At 53.9% G+C, this 16,148-nt stretch overlaps 1 protein-coding gene across 3 annotated transcripts in view; it reads right to left on the bottom strand.

Annotated features, from left to right (window-relative positions):
- Nucleotides 1-16,148, bottom strand: part of SMOC2 (SPARC related modular calcium binding 2) — a 157,827-nt gene that overhangs the window by 15,591 nt on the left and 126,088 nt on the right.

Raw genomic sequence — 16,148 nt, 5'->3', positions numbered from 1 at the left:
AGCATGAGAAAGCTGGGGGGCAGCAACGAAGACCCAGCGCAGCCAAAGATGAACAAACAGCAGGATTTACGACAAAAGAAGACGACAGTGTGGAACCAGGAGGCCCCCGCACTGCAGGAGAGACATAATCAGGACGCCTCCTCATACGTTTTTGGGCTTCCCTGGTGGCTCAGTGGTAAAGAATCTGCCTGCAATGCGGGAGACCTGGGTTGGATCCCTGGGTCAGGAAGATCCCCTGGAGGAGGGCCTGGCAACCCACTCCAGTATTCTTGTCTGGAGAATCCCATGGACAGAGGAGCCTGGCGGGCTGCAGTCCATGGGGTCACAAAGAGTCAGACACGACTGAGCGACTGAGCGCTCGCATACACACACACACACACACACACACACATTCACACTTTAGGACACCTATGTGGGACACAGTGAGTAAGTTCATTCTCACAAAAGGCCCAAAGCAAAAGCACAAAATTTCCAACCTTAAGATTAAAAGCAAAATCACTACTCCTGTGTCTTAGCTCTGGCTTTTTACCTTTTCTAATATTTACAATTTTATATATTTATTTTCATATTTTCTACACACTTTTTCATCCTAAACAAAGAGGATTTTAGGCTTGAGGCTGTGCTTTGATTACTTAACATTCAATAATGCACTGGTGAACAGCAGAGCTTGGCTAAAGTCCATGCCTAAGGGCCCCGGGCAGTTATTCTCCTGGAGAGGAATAACTTGGTCAGAGGAAGTCGGGCTCGGGGAGTCCTCCTCCTGGTGCTCTCATGCCTGAGGCTCCTGGGGCCGGGCGCGCCGCACTCGGGCCTGTGGTTTAGTTCTCCTCTGGGTGGGTCAGCTGAGCCCAGCACGTGCGCCAGGAGTTGGCACCAGCTGATACGTTCAGTGGGATACGTACTCGAGAGACGGGGTGTGTCCCCACGCCCCCTACACTCCTCAGGGACAACAACACATCCTCAAACACTTGTGCGATAACCGTTAGCCATACCTCCTGTGAAAAGCAGCACTTTTACCCTCAAGGAGCTTATAAATAAAGCAGTGGTGACGAGAGGAGGGCTGATGATGACAGAAGTAGGAATCCGCTCGCGGGAGGCACCGGCTTTCCTCGGCTGCCACGCTGGGACTGTCCCCAGGGAGCTATGAACCGGGAGCCTTTGAGGACACACGTGCCCATGAGGAGGTGTCCTGACCTGCAGACGCCCTTCCCAGGATGAGGGTCACCGGTGATGGCTCCCGATCCACGGGCTTCATCCTCCCCTCCCTGTCTCTCCTGAGCACAAGGTGTTGAATGATCCGTGACCATGAAACAGGTATGTGGAGCATCTTGAAGACCACAGAGGAGGAGTCAGCAGTGACTGTCTTCTCTCGAAGCCTGGAACACTGGCCCTTCTTCCCATCCTTGCTCCAGCACCAGACATGACGTGAGGCTGTGTGGGCACCTCCCCCAACTCAACTCGACGAGACAGACCGCGTGGCCACGGTGGGGACAGAGCATGTCCTTACCAGAGAGGAGGCTCCTGAGGAGACGTGGCTGGGTCCACGTGGTGCTGACCGCCCTCTGGAGGTGCTCTGACCGCCAGGCTCAGCTCAGTGCCCCAGCATCTCTCGGAGAAGCGAGGTCACCGTGCCCAGGAATCGCGTGTGTCTACTCACGACTCAGGAGAGACTGGCGATGCTGTGCTGGGTACAGAAGCATTGCTTCCCGCTTTTGGACACACGCATTTCTTTACTCACTGCCTGCTCTCCACCAAGGGACCCAGCGGTGCAGGCAGGTGTTGCTGAGAGCAGTTCTGAACTATTCCCTGAGACAACGGCCACCTTCCTGTGGGGGCTGAGCCAGGGCTGCCCCTGGAAGGACAGCTGCTGATTGGCAAGTGTTCTAGGTCTGGGAACGCAGTGACAGTGACAAGGTTCTTACTGCAGCCCCAGGGATGACAGCCATGTGCCTGGAGGGCATGCACGTGGCACCACCCAGAGCGGCATCTGCCCCAGGCCCGGGGGATCTAGGGTGACATCCTGTGAATGAGGAATGGCGGATGGAATCGCGGCTGCATGAGCAGACAGAAGCCTGGCTGATCCAGGCGACCCAGGGGTACAGGGATGTCTCTACCCCAGGAGCTCTGCATGAAGACAGCAGCGGACGCAGCGCCCCTCACCCCACAGCCCAGCACCCGCCCGGCCTGGCCAGAGGAAGGAGCGAGAGGCCAGCTGGGCCCAGTGACCTGCAGGCCACGAGGCCCGGAGCCAGCCTGGGCGTCTGGACACGGGCCGGGTGCTTTCTTCCTGCCTCCCCTCCAGGGCAGAAAGCTTCCTTCCCAGACTCCGTTTCATCTCCCTTCCATGCCTTGCTCTGCAGCTCAGCCCTGTCCACCCTGTATGAGGAACTGAAGCAAGAGCCGGGCTAAGCAACCACGTAGACGGCCTGCGTGTTCTCACACCACAAACCCGTAAAACGCCCTTCATCTCCGCCGTGAAAAATAAGCCTCTGCTCTACGACGTGCTTGTAAATTACACTTTAAAGCACCTTGATTGGATTTCAAGTGAGGTCTCCTTTTGCTACACTTTTAAAATATTAAGAGTGAGCCAGTGTTTTCATAGCCACCCCAGAGCATTCAATCAAAGGCGATTTCTGCCGCCTCCCTGCCACTCAGTGCCTGGGTCTCTGCAGCAGAGACGGAGCCTGGGCTCAGAGGTCCGAACCCTGCCCTTCACGTCCGAGGCTCTGCGCCTGCCCTGGCTTCCCTCCCTTCCTTCTGCCAGGTCATACCCCCCATCACAGCAAAGCCTGCTGAGGAGGGGGAGGGGGGAGGAGAGGGGGAAGGAGGGAGGGGAGGGGAGAGGGACGGGGAGGGGAGAGGGACGATGAGGAAGGGAAGGAGAAAGCGAGGGACAGGGACACGCACAGAGTGTGAGAGAACTCCGCCACGCAACAACAGTAACCGCAAAACGGCGTGATGGTCCACAGTGGAGTCGAGGAAACAGGAGGTGAAGGGCACGGCCAAGGATGCCCAGTGACCCACCAGCCAGTCTCTGGGCCCCCTGGGTTTTAGTCACCGAATGCACGGGGCGATCACCTCCTCGGAGCCCCAACACGGAAGCAAAGCTCGTGAGATGGCAGAGTGTGGCTGCGTGCTGCCTGGGAGGGGAGTGGGCCGGGGCCGCCCCGCTCACAGTCCCAGCCCCCCACCCCTGCAGCAGGCAGCAAACGGAACAGGGACCTGCACCATCTCTGCACCCTTGTGATTCGGGGGGAAATTTAAACCAGGCATGAGGGATAAGTGGTAGACGCCACCCCACCTCCGGTTGAGTGCTCTCTTCAGCCGCTGTGCCAGTCATGGGCCTGCAGACTCTGCTCTGCCGAGGCAGAAAGTGGATGCCTCCAGGAATCTGCTCGAAAATCTGCATCTCAGGACCAAGTCAAGTCCCAGCTTCAATCAGTTTCAATGCAAAGGCCAGCGTGAACCTTCACAGATAAACAGAGTAAGAAAAGCTGCCTCAATGATTTTTCTGGCTCTTCCCTACAGAATGGAAGCAGTTATGTCCTTGGCAGAATGTGGGCAAGTCACCAAAGGCTGGGTCTTGCAGAAGCAGAAGGTAAGGTCACATTTTGGAAGTGACTCAAGCAACATGTCTTGGGTTTTGTTTTGTCTTTTTTTTTTCCCTCTATGTCCAGACCTGTCACTCAGAGCCAAAAATGGTGAATTCAGTCGACAATTTGATGAATGAGGCTAGAAACTACAGCTGAATATAAACAAAGAAAACTCTGCACTGAAAGCTCCCGCTTCTGCAACCTCTCCAGGGTGAGGATGCCAAGCCCCCTGGACCCCACGGCCGGCCCGCCGGGTCTAGCCGGGTCCAGCTCAGAGTACACGTTCGTGAACAAAGCACATGAGGGTCATCTTCTCCTTTAAAAAACAAGTTTGCCTCTTCCTCGTATCACTTAACTCTTTGCCTGAATTTCAAATTCTTCCTTTTGTTTGAGTCACAAATAGCCTGACAACATTCCAGACTTCAGAGCTGTTCTGAGGTTAGTGACCGAAACATTACAGACCCCACATGATTCGCTGCCCGACCCTGCACTGTCTTCCCGGGTGGGGCTCGGGCCAGGCTGACCGCAACTGTCCCCCCGACGGAGATTCGCCACTTTGCTCACCAGCCCTGCGGCTCTAAGTCCGACCTCTGCTTCACTCTCTGTGCCCAGGGCCCCCCCCCCACGCCCACCCCAGCCCTCTAAAGCCTCAAGTTGCCCTGCTCGCCAGAAGCCTCAGCCTTCCTCCAAGCACCTGACAACAGTAAAGATAGACGGTAACCGCAAGATAAAGCTGCTTGAGCGCCACTCCCACAGGGCGCTTAAAAGCATCCTCCGCCCACGTCTGACTCCTTGACCGGCGCTGTTTGAAACTATGGCCCCAGCAGCCCGGGGTTTCCTGGCTTCACAGAGTGTGATGAAGCTGGATCTCGGCAGTGAACAGAGTCCAAAGAGGTCTGCGCTTACACTTGTATTTCCATCAGAAAATGTGTAATGATGTCCTTCAAAGGAGCATCATTTCTCTTGGGACTAAAGCCCCCTAGGCATCCATGTGGACCGTCCCAGAGGGGCCAGTGGGCTGGGTCGGCAGAAGCTGGTGGAGCTGGAAGTCCCTGTCGCGGCGGCGGGGGGCAGGAGCCGGACCGGCAGGGGCTTCACTGACGCTCCCCCTCAGTGAGCAGAGAGGAGAAGTGAGTCTCGGGTTTGCGCAGCTGCGTCGGGGCCACTGGGTCACGTATCATGTGGACAAACTTGCCAGAGGGTCCTGGTGGGAGGCAGCGCCCCAGCGAGGCCTGCGTCCTCGGATCCGCGCATCCTCAGGGGCCCAGGGCTCGGTGCCAAATGTCCACTCCACGGAGCAGTGCTCTCACACCAGGATACGCATTCACGGAACAAACGCCTGGACTTATTCTCGCATACCTTGTGGAACAATTTGGAGCGACAGCCCTGGGATTTCTCACCAGAAACTGTCTGTTGAACCTGTGAACATTCTATGTGGAAGATTCTTGCTTTCAAAGCTGCCTTAAAACAGATGAATTCACACCTTTACCTGTGTTAGCCGCTCAGTCGTGTCTGACTCTGCGACCCCATGGACTGCAGCCCACCAGGCTCCTCCAAAAACAGAGGGTGGGGGTGGGAGGTTAACACAAAACACCAATGAAGATAGAGAATGAGGCTTATAAAGCAAAAGGCTGGCATGGGGGCTGGAAGCCCCTCGAGCACCAAGGTGCCCCTGAAAGGCAGCCCGGGGATGCAGTGGTCTGCAGGGCTCTGTGCTCCAGAACCCCGCTCACAGAACTCCAGCCCCCACGGGACCACGTTCAGCTCTGCCCAGGAGGAAGCCCCTCTGAGTGACCCCACCACCGCCGAGAGCCCGGACACTGTCAGAAGAGCAGGGTCACATCCTCCGTGGAGACTCACCACTGCCTGTGCCGCAGGGAGATGGCACTGCGGTCTGAAATATAGACCCTCCCTGCAGGAGCCCGCCGGGCACCGCCTCCTTGGTCCCCTGGGAGCCCACTGGGCGCCACCCCCCCGGTCCCCTGGGAGCCCACCAGGCACCGCCTCCTTGGTCCCCTGGGAGCCCACTGGGCGCCGCCCCTCCGGTCCCCTGGGATCCCGCTAGGCACAGCCTCCTCGGTCCCCGCGGGAGCCCCCTGGGTGCCGCCCCCTTGGTCCCAGGCACTGGACTGGCCCTCCTCTGCCATTAGCTACAACATGAATGATTTTGGAGGGCATTACTCTCAGTGAAATAAGCCAGACAGAGAAGTCAAATAGCATACGGTTTCACTCATATGTGAAATCCAGAAAGCAAACAACCAAACAAAATAAATGAATAAATAAAAACCAACCCCCAGATACAGAGAACAGGCTGGGGAAGGGAAGGTGTTGGGGGGTGAACAGGTAAAGGGGTCACCCGTTTGGTGACTGGTGGAAACCCCACTTTGGTGGGAGATCAAGGCCGTGCAGACAGAAGTAGAAACACTGTGTTGTGCACATGCAGCTTCCATGATTTGATTATCCAGTGGGGACTCTTGATTTTTTTTCTTAAATTAAAAAAAAATTAAATCACAATCATTTTTTGGTGAGAGCTAACTACAGGAGATGCCCATTACAACCTGGGCAGGAAGGGGTAGCATTCAGTGACCTGCCGCCCACCCGGTGGCCTACAGGGTCCCTGAGAGGAATGTCCCGTGAAGGTGGTTGAGCTCCACCCTCAGAAGACCTGGGAGGCGGCAGTGTGCATCAGCCCTTTTCTCTGACGAGCAGACTAAGACTCGGAAGGGAGGACAGACTGCTGGACAGTGGCCACGCCAGGCTCCCCAAATCCAGGTGTGTGAGGGCGGTGTGTCCACCTCCTGGCACCCCCTGGTCTATGTCACGGCGCATCTGCACCCAGCACTTACCAAGGACACTGACCTGGGCTCACCTGCCCGTCATCTCTGCGATGTAGGAGTTTGTCCCAGAAATGAAGAAACAGGCAAAATGCTTTTCAGACCTCTCTAGGAAGGAGGCAAATCTGCCATGGTTTCTCAAGTTCTCAAATATCAAGAGATTTCGTATATACACACCTCTCCACATTCAAATGATTACCTGCAAATTTACCCAAGTTTATTCTCCAGCTCATCCATAGCCCTGCTTTTTCTGGGCAGAAGAAATAGAAAGGAACCTGGCCATGGAGAAGGATGAAGGCATTTTCGTTCACATTCTTCGGAGAGAAGTGGGGACTTGAGTGGCTTGTTCCCTCTCTTACACAAACTCCTAATGGTTGGAGCAACCTCCGTTCCCAGGGGATGTGGATCCAACTGGACCTGACCTCCCAGGCTCCACCTCTGACCGCCTGTTGCGTCTCCCCAGGTGACAGAGGTCAGTGGACCTGCCTCTGGTTCCAAGGCTGCAGGAAGAAGGCATCAGTGAATGGATGAGAGTGCCTCTAGGGAGCTCCCTGAGGAAGGGCCGTAAGCGCCTGTCTTCGGTTTTCTTGTTTCCTAAAAACCTTTGCAGTGACGTGCCTGATGAGGACTTGAATGCGCTCAGGGTGAGCTTGGAGAGAGCTCATGGAGGAGGTCGTCCCTAACAAGCTGGAGACAGGGGTCTAAAAACCACGATTCAAAGGGAAGGGGGGATCCTTCAAGAAAGGTCACACGCATGCTTCTCACTTGGATCTGCAGTCGCTGACTGTAACTGGAAATCCCATCCTCCTTAGAAAAGTATGACAATATGATTTAATATGAAAACAAAACCACAGAACCCGCATCCACCTCTTCCTGGAATAGAAGCTCTTCCAAACAGGCTCTTAGGCTTATTTATCACGCAGCTCTTCTGCCTGGTGCCCAAGGTGCTCCTTCTCCCTGAAATAGCATCCGTTCTCTGCCCACTTGTGTCTTACCCTTCCTGACAATTCATCTCAAACCCACTTTTCCAGGAACATGCACTGCAGGGCCTGGCGGGCATGGACCTTCTTCTCCTCCGACCTCCCGACCACACCATCAGCCTCCTGTTCCTGAGCCGAGTTCAGGGCCCGATGCTCTCACGCGTCATCTCCAGGGCTTCTGGGGGGTTGGATGGGACTCGAGTGCTTGTCTCAAGGCCCTGCCACACGCCCCTTGGTGTCGGGCCAATCGCACAGGTCTCCGCACCCAGGGAGCCTGCTGTCTACCCCACGCTGCCCCCTCCCACGACAGCACAGGCTCTCAGCAGCTGGGGGGCCTCTGAACCGAGGCAGGGCCGAGCACTCCAGCCCTAGCCTGTCAGGATGTGATCGTGCGGAGTGGCTGTCAGCGTCCTGGACTTCTTCACGTGTCGGTGGCATTGTCAGGAAGACACAGGCTCTTCCTTCTCGATGTCCTGCCCACAAACTGTGATACGAGCAGCCACCCCTGGGGAAGCCTGTGTCCCTGTGACCTCACCACGGTCTCAGCCCACACCGCACACCTTCACACACACGTGTGTGGGGTCAGCAGGGCACAGCCGTGCAGACGAAAGGCACCCTGTGGTTATATTTATGGGGGGCAGGCATTGACAACCCCAGGAAGATGGCAAAGTACATGCCCTACATCAGAATAAAATTAGATTTAATAAATGAGAGAGACATCAACATCCAGAAAAAATGGGGGTGAAGCAGACAGTGGAGCGTGGGGCGAGTTTCAGCTCAGCGCCTTTGGTGTGGACTGGCCACCACGGGGAGAGACAGCCAATCAGAAGAAAAAGCCCAGCGTGGACGGAACAGGACCGAATGGGCCGGAGGTCAGGGCCACTTCTCGATACTGAAACTGGAGAGAGCCTGTCTCCAGGCCCCAAGCACAGCAGTGCAGGGGCTGACAGCATGGCACCACGTCTCAGCAGACAAGTCTGCAAGGGCTCTGTTTGTAAGGTCTGCCAGTGTCGGCCTGGGGCACAGCCTGAAGTGGGCAGAGGCGTCTCGGCAGCGGGACAGCCCGTGGTCTGTACACACGCGCCTCCAGCTAATCCGAAGTGAAGGCTCCAGAAGACCAAGCGTGGGGACAAGTCTCTCGTGCAAGGTGTGTACGTTTTTCTTAGATTTTGACGAAGACTGAGCTCCTCCCAGACACTGGGGGCCTGGAGTGTATCTCTCCTTGGAGACTGGTTACACAAGAAGCCATCTGCCTTGAGAATCACATAAACTGAGAAGCTTCATGATAACACGGACCAGAGAGAAGAAGGCCCCTTCTACGGAGGCGGGGGCCAGCTTCTCCTCCAGAGGCAGCTGGCTCCCTGCACACACAGAGAACTGGGCAAGAAGGCCCTGCATCTCGGGGGCCATACTGTCAGCCTATCAAGGATTTTTAAGCAGGTGCAGCCCGAGTCTCCTTCAGCCATCGTCTTTGGAGAGACCCCTGATTCAGAGGGACGTGGACCTTCCAAGATAAAAAGGCTGGAAAATGTGTGCTTGCATATCTGCTGAAGGTAAGCGGCTCTGAAAGTTTGTAACCATATACCAATAAGTGACCGCTCACAGTCGTAAAGGGTTGACCCGGAGCCTGTCTTTGGGGGTGATGATTAGAGAGTAGGGACCTTGTCATCTATGGCTCAAGTGATGCAAGACTTTGCAGCTAACAGAGGTGAGACCCGAGTGGTTGCAGGCGTGTTTGTGGCAATGTCATGGCTAAGCTCCCCTGGTAACCACGTTGCCCTGGTAACCACGTTGCCTGGTAACCATGCTGACACTGACTCTTTTCTAAAATGCACATAGAAGTGCAGCTGCCCAGACTCCAGACCATTCCAAGGACTCCGAGCTCGGCCTGAAGAAATCTTGCGCACGTGGCCAATTCCTTCCAAAGAGGAATCATCGCAGAGGCCAGCAGCAGGGTTCAGACACTTCTGTCCCCAGCTCCCCAGGCCACAGCGGCCTTGCCCCCACCCTGAGGAGGAAACGGTGAGTCTGGTCCAGGCCATGAGCAGAGCATCGGGCTGTGGGGGGACACGGCCTGGGCGGAGCTGGGGACGGACTGGTAGCATCCACATTTAAGGAAAAGAGATGCCTCCAGCGTCCAATGCCCTCCTAAGCAGTTAAGAACTTGTCTGTAAGGCATCAGGACCTCGCCATGTCCCACACTCAGGACTGGACGCCGGTCAGGCAGAGGGGTTTTTGCACCCACCAGCACTGTCATTATTGACATTTCATTTCCTTTGCACTGAACCGCTCAGCTCAGCAGGCCCCTGGCTGACCTGCTGGGTCAGTGTCCTCACCACGGCCGGGACAGTGTGCGATGGGACAGTGTGCGGCAGGGCAGTGACTGTGAACACAGGGTCCACCTCCTCCTCGCCGGGCGCCCCCTTTCCTGGTGAGGAAGCCCAGAGGCTTCTGCTTATCTCTTCTCAGCTTCGAGCTGCTCCCTGACAGTCAGCGGGCGCTCTGCACAGGGCAGGCAGGCACAAGGTCACGCCCACCTGCCAGACCCAGGAGTCCTGGGCCACCTGCCCACAGCCCACCTTCGCTGTGCAGATGCCCTCGCAGAGTCCAGGACGCAAACGACACTTTCCAGGAGATGGTGCATGAAACCTAATGGCGAACCGAGGCCAAGGCACTTACTTTACTAAGAGGAAAGAGCCTGAAAATAAGACCGTCAAAGCCCGATGCCAAGATGGCAGAAACGAAGCTTAAGAACACGCCCGAGAGCAGGACCGACTGTTAGTTCAGAGCCTACACTGGCCGGGCCTCCTGCGACCCCTCCCCACAGAGCACACAGCAGGGACCACTCCAGCTCACTCGCAGCCCCGGCGCCCCAAGTCCTACTTCCTGTCTCTGCCGGGCTGGAAACGGACATCGGGCTGGGGCGTCCTGCTGAGTCACCTCATCGCCCTTCCCCATGCATCCTCATCTCAAGCTCCATCCCAGACGCCTGAGCCAAATGGAGGAGGGGCAGCACGACCCTTCGCATCTCCCGGGGGACCAGGCGTCCTGCGGCTCTGGGAGCAGACCCTGCACGGGAACCTCTGCACAGACCAGTGGGAGCCCTGCTGCACAGGATGTAAGGGACTGGGAGTGGGCAGGGAGTCCACCCATTCCTGTTAATTCTGCTAAATCACGCCTCATCAGACCAGACACGGATGGTGTCCGTGGGGGGTGGGTGTTTCTCTGTGTGTCTGTTCCATGACCAAGGACAATAACTTCGTAACAGTTCTTTTGTGGTTCCCTTAACAGCTAATCACTGAGGGTCCAATACAGCCCTTCTTAGAATGAGAGCCGCACTATAAAGGATTTTGATCCAGGAAGATTCATGTAAAGGTGCATATGCCGAGTCCATCATGAGAAATGCAGGGCTAGATGAATGATCCAGGAAGATTCATGTAAAGGTGCATATGCCGAGTACATCATGAGAAACGCTGGGCTAGATGAAGCACAAGCTGGAATCAAGATTGCCGGGAGAAATCTCAATAACCTCAGATAGGCAGATGACACCACCCTTATGGCAGAAAGTGAAGAAGAACTAAAGGGCCTCTTGATGAAAGTGAAAGACGAGAGTGAAAAAGTTGGCTTGAAGCTCAACATTCAGAAAACGAAGATCATGGCATCCAGTCTCATCACTTCATGGGAAATAGACGGGGAAACAGTGGAAACAGTGTCAGACTTTATTTTTTTGGACTCCAAAATCACTGCAGATGGTGACTGTAGCCATGAAATTAAAAGACGCTTGCTCCTTGAAAGAAAAGTTATGACCAACCTAGACAGCATATTAAAAAGCAGAGACATTACTTTGCCAACAAAGGTCCGTCTAGTCAAGGCTATGGTTTTTCCAGTGGTCATGTATGGATGTGAGAGTTGGACCATAAAGAAGGTTGAGCGCTGAAAAATTGATGCTTTTGAACTGTGGTGCTGGAGAAGACTCTTGAGAGTCCCTTGGACTGCAAGGAGATCCAACCAGTCCATCCTAAAGGAAATTTGTCTTGATTATTCATTGGAAGGACTGATGCTGAAGCTGAAACTCTAATACTTTGGCCACCTGATGTGAAGAACTGACTCACTGGAAAAGACCCTGATGCTGGGAAAGAGTGAAAGCAGGAGGAAAAGGGGACAACAGAGGATGCGATGGTTGGATGGCATCACCAACTCAATGGACAGGAGTTTGAGTAAACTCTCGAAGCTGTCGATGGACAGGGAGGCCTGGCGTTCTGCAGTCTATGGGGTTGCAAAGAGTTGGACGTGACTGAGCAACAGAACTGAACTGAAAGTTTCGTGTGTAACTCTGGCTGGCATCAACATGATTCTCTAGCTTAAATAGGCGTCACCTGCATAATACAGGTATCACTGTGGTAACACCTAAATGATACAGGCCCAGTTTGTTTAACATCAACAGGTCGTCTATAAAGACCAAAGAAAAGCACCTTTATTCGGGGCTGAAGTGAAGGTTCAGTGAAGCTCTGCGTCGACCTTTGAGACGGATGCCTTGTAGGTTTGCAATCGGCTCTCCCCAGTACGAACGCCACTGCGCTTCTTGGAGCTGCTGCTGGTTTGTCTGGGGCACCTTGGACCTGTCATTCACAAGCCTGCCTGTGCGTTTTTAAATAAGAAATGAACTCCCCACATCGGGCGAACCTTCTGCAGGACCTAGCCCACACTCCTCAGTGGCACGTGGTCGCATCTTGCCGAGCCTCCGTCCCACCGTCTCCTTTTGCTGCTCAGGGACCTCTGTGCACCACACGCGTCTCTACTAGCTTCTTTGGTTTCATATATTCAAAGAACGTATATAGACAAGCCCCGGATGCAAGAGCCAGCAGACAGTTAAAGAGATCATTTCACCCACAGTCACTGATAAGAGCCGAGTCGCCATCGGATAGAAGCACTAGAATCCAAACCTTCTCCCTAGAGGGGGGCTTCCAGAAAGGACTACGCTTCGGGCATCTGCTAAGGGGGCTAGCGGGAATCTCAGGCCCACGCCGAGCAGGTCCTGCTTTGTCAGACTTGAGGGAGGCGTGCCGTGGGCCTTAGAGAGATGGCCTTTCACAGCCGACAGCCTTCCTCCACCAGGGCACAGAACCGGCCCGCTGCTCCCACGCAGCGCTCTGCACCCGACCTTCCTGGTAGGGGAGACCCCCGGCAGAGCTGCTGACACGGCATCAGCCTCGCTCAGGGGAAAGGCGTGGGAGACAGGCACTGCAGCAGCTCGCCAGACACAGGGCGACCTCATCTCCACCGAGTTCAGTGGCAAGAGGTCAACTGGACATGATGCAGAAGCGGACTGTAGGGCTGGGCTTTCTGAGAGAGTGGGGTGTGCAAGAGGAGTCGGTTCACCCAACAGGAAAGAGTAAGTTCAGCAGATGGCGCGGTCTGACTGGGAAAAGGGGGTGCTCCCAGGAACGGGGCTGCGCATGGCTACCTGTCTTTCTGGTTCCTCATATTGTTCCTTTCTTTTCTTCAAGACTTCTTCTCCACTAGATAAATTCTAAAAACAAAATTCTTATTCTGTTGCATTTGAATAAACAAATTTACCCTCTGCAAGGTAGCAAGTGGGGATTATTTAAAAGGGTAAAATGCTAAACAAAACTTTGACTTCACTTTTTAGAGCCTGTCAAAGGGTGCTCCCAAAACGGCTGTTTCGTGACAGACGATGCATGTTTCTCAGGAGGTTTTAAAAATCAGAAATCTAACACTTTCTGGATTTAAGGAATGATACTATTCTGTATCAATCATCAGATTCTGAGACGTGTGATTTTTAACAGAGGGGGTTGTCTCAGATTCTCCTGAAGTGAGGTCATTATACATTTTAAATATGTTAATTGATACGTTAGCTGATTTAATAAGCAAAAGCACAGAGAAAAGATGGATAAGTAGGACGAGAACTCAAAATTCAAAGCCTCTTCTGCTGTAAATCACACTTGAAGAATCTGTCTCAGGGATTTCTTAAAGTTAACCAACAACCAAAGAGCAGGCCTTTTATCCTTTTTGGTCAGAGGGAGAAATCCTTGATTTTTCTGAAAAAAGTTGCTCTTGATTCAACAAATCAGAAGAGAGCTAAGAAAAAATTAAATCTTCCTGGGGAAAACATTCTAGAAGTTTCTGTGTCCTGCTGGTATTCATTATAAACCAGGTTTCGGGACGTTTTCCACCATCATTGGTCACTGGGGAGTGTCCACGCCAGCTGATGTACAGCTTACGTACTTGAGCGCTGTGGTCTCTGGTGGGGCAATTAAATTCTCAGGGAATGAAGTTATCAGGAAGGATAGAGCTCGATTTCTACCATGGCTAGGCCATTCTCTCAGTCTGGTCTCTATTCCTAGAGGAAGAACCGTGTCTGGCCAGGACCCAGCGCGGGTCGTTGGATTTGGCCTGTCTCCAGTCCCCGCTCCCCTCACGACTTCCGCAGGGGGGTTGCTTTTCACTCTCACTCCACGGCGTTGTGGTTGCGTGGTGCTGGGACCACCACACTCTGCCAAGCGAGTCCTAACCCAGATGGCAATAACTAGGGCACAGGCGTGATACTCCTGACCCTGGCACAGAATCCGGAAGAGGGCTTATAGAGTGGTGTTTTCAGATATAAAGGGAAACTTCTGTCATGCACGAGTCTCCATTCCGTTGGTCTTTCTAATTGCTACAGCATTGCTTTCTTGCTTAATAGCATCCATCCTGGGGTCGTAAAACTGCAGTTTTCCCTCCGGAGTATTGCCACTGGGTCCTGAGGAGCTGAGTCCCCCAGGGTGTCTGGCCTCCACCAGCGGCTCCATAGGCTTGAGTTTGTAAAGGAGTTCAGTGTTATGAGAGGAAGCTAAAGCAGAGAAGCTGCAGTGCAGTTGCCGTGTTGGGCTCTTAGGAATGGGAGAACAGGGTGCTAATGGGATGAGCAGAGAGGTTCCAAAGCAGGCTGGAGCGCTGGCCACGGAGGCGCGTGAGAGGAGGCCTGAACCGCTTGTCTGGCAGAGAGGAAGGCCCAGGACTGCTTTCTCTGGGGCCGTGTGCCAGCCAGGCTGCGGGTCCACAGACTGAAGGCCGACACCAGCCACTCGGGACCCCATGGCCCGTCTAAGATCAGGATCAAATCAGGGAGTGTGGGGTGGGCTGAGAATCAAATCAGGGAGTGTGGGGTGGGCTGAGAAAAGACCAGCAGAACAGCGTGTTTACAGAGAAGCGCACAGAGCCGCTGGAAAGGTCGAAAGACAGGTGCAGCTCTGGCTAAGAGCTCCCCAGCATGGAGATGGCGTGAAGAGCCACTCGCTATGGAGACCCGGCGGGACCCCAGGCAGGAGGGACCTTCTAGGCCAGAGCCGTGGGACACCTGCTCCGTCCCCTCCTAAAGCGCGGTTTAAGCGACTCTGAATTCTGGGAGTGCGTTGATCTGGCTGTGGCGGGGTCTATGGGGACGACGTAAATTAACGCTGAGTTGATCAAAGAGTTCGTTCAGGTTTTTCCATAAGATGTTGTGGGAAAAAAATGAAATGAACTTTTTGGCCAACCCAATAAAAGGGAGTTCAGGCCAATTAAAGTCAATTTTATTATTCTTTCAAGTATATACTGTACTTGGGAGGTTTGTAAAATGGTTATTTGAGACAACATGTTGTAATAAAGAGACAGGAATTATTTTTCATAGGATAATTGTTTAGCCATAAATTTAACATATTTAATGGTGTTTGAGAACAGTTTGTCCTCTTGAGTTATTTAAACTGTCTGTGAAACATGACTAACATTATTAATTTGTCTGGCAGATGCTTTTTCGCAATTAATACAGATCTGAACTCCTCTCCCTCTCTCTTCAGCATAGTCATGACTCCCGAACTGACGGGGCCAAGGCGTTACTGAGCTAACATAAGAGGCATTAGTCCTCCCTGCCATCTTAAAGATGCTTCTTAAATTGGCTATGTAGACTTTAAAAACATGTATAAAGGAAACAATGAAAGAAACACAGTGAGATTTCTTCTAAAATATCTCCGAGTGTGTAACGCCAGAGAGGGGTGTTTGCCATGATCCTCCCGCTAAGCTTTCCTCCCTTCCGTCTTTTGAGTCAGATGACAACTCAAGCCTTTAAAACAAGCTAGCCTGCCTTTTCTCTGACGTTGGTGAGTTACCTTCACCTCGCTAACCCTCCTTTACCGTGCCTGTCTGGCTGTCGTAACTGCATCTTCCGTGTTTCTCACATCACGCACGACGCCCCTGTGCTCGAGACACGCATTTACCCGAGTGCCCCTCACCTACCACAGCTGGAGCCTCAAGTGCCTCGTCACTTGCCCATTTCCACATCTTTCCTCACCTTTGCCCTGGAGGCTCAGCTGGTAAAGAATCGGCCTGCAATGCGAGAGACCTGGGTTTGATCCCTGGGTTGGGAAGATCCCCTGGAGAAGGGAAAGGCTACCCACTCCAGGATTCTGGCCTGGAGAGTTCCACGGACTGGATAGTCCACGGGGTCGCAGAGACGGACACGACTGAGCCACTTTCACTTTCACTTTCCCCAGCCCCAAGGCCTCATTTGCTGACACCCTGCCCCGACGACGACCCTGTTCTCTGGATGTCCACGCGGCTCCCCAAGCCCGGAAGCAGGTGCGATGCAAGAAGCACCTTAGTAACCACCAGGCCCAGCTCCAGGCAGGCCCAGAGCGAGACCCACAGCGGGAGCCCCTGCACAAAGCTCAGGAAGATGCCCCTGATGGAGACAGCACATGGAACCA

The sequence above is a fragment of the Bos taurus genome, chromosome 9, assembly GCF_002263795.3.
Source record: "Bos taurus isolate L1 Dominette 01449 registration number 42190680 breed Hereford chromosome 9, ARS-UCD2.0, whole genome shotgun sequence".
NCBI lineage: Eukaryota > Metazoa > Chordata > Mammalia > Artiodactyla > Bovidae > Bos > Bos taurus.
The sequence above is the reverse complement of the archived record's forward strand: the minus strand, read 5'-3'. Positions and strand labels throughout refer to the sequence as shown.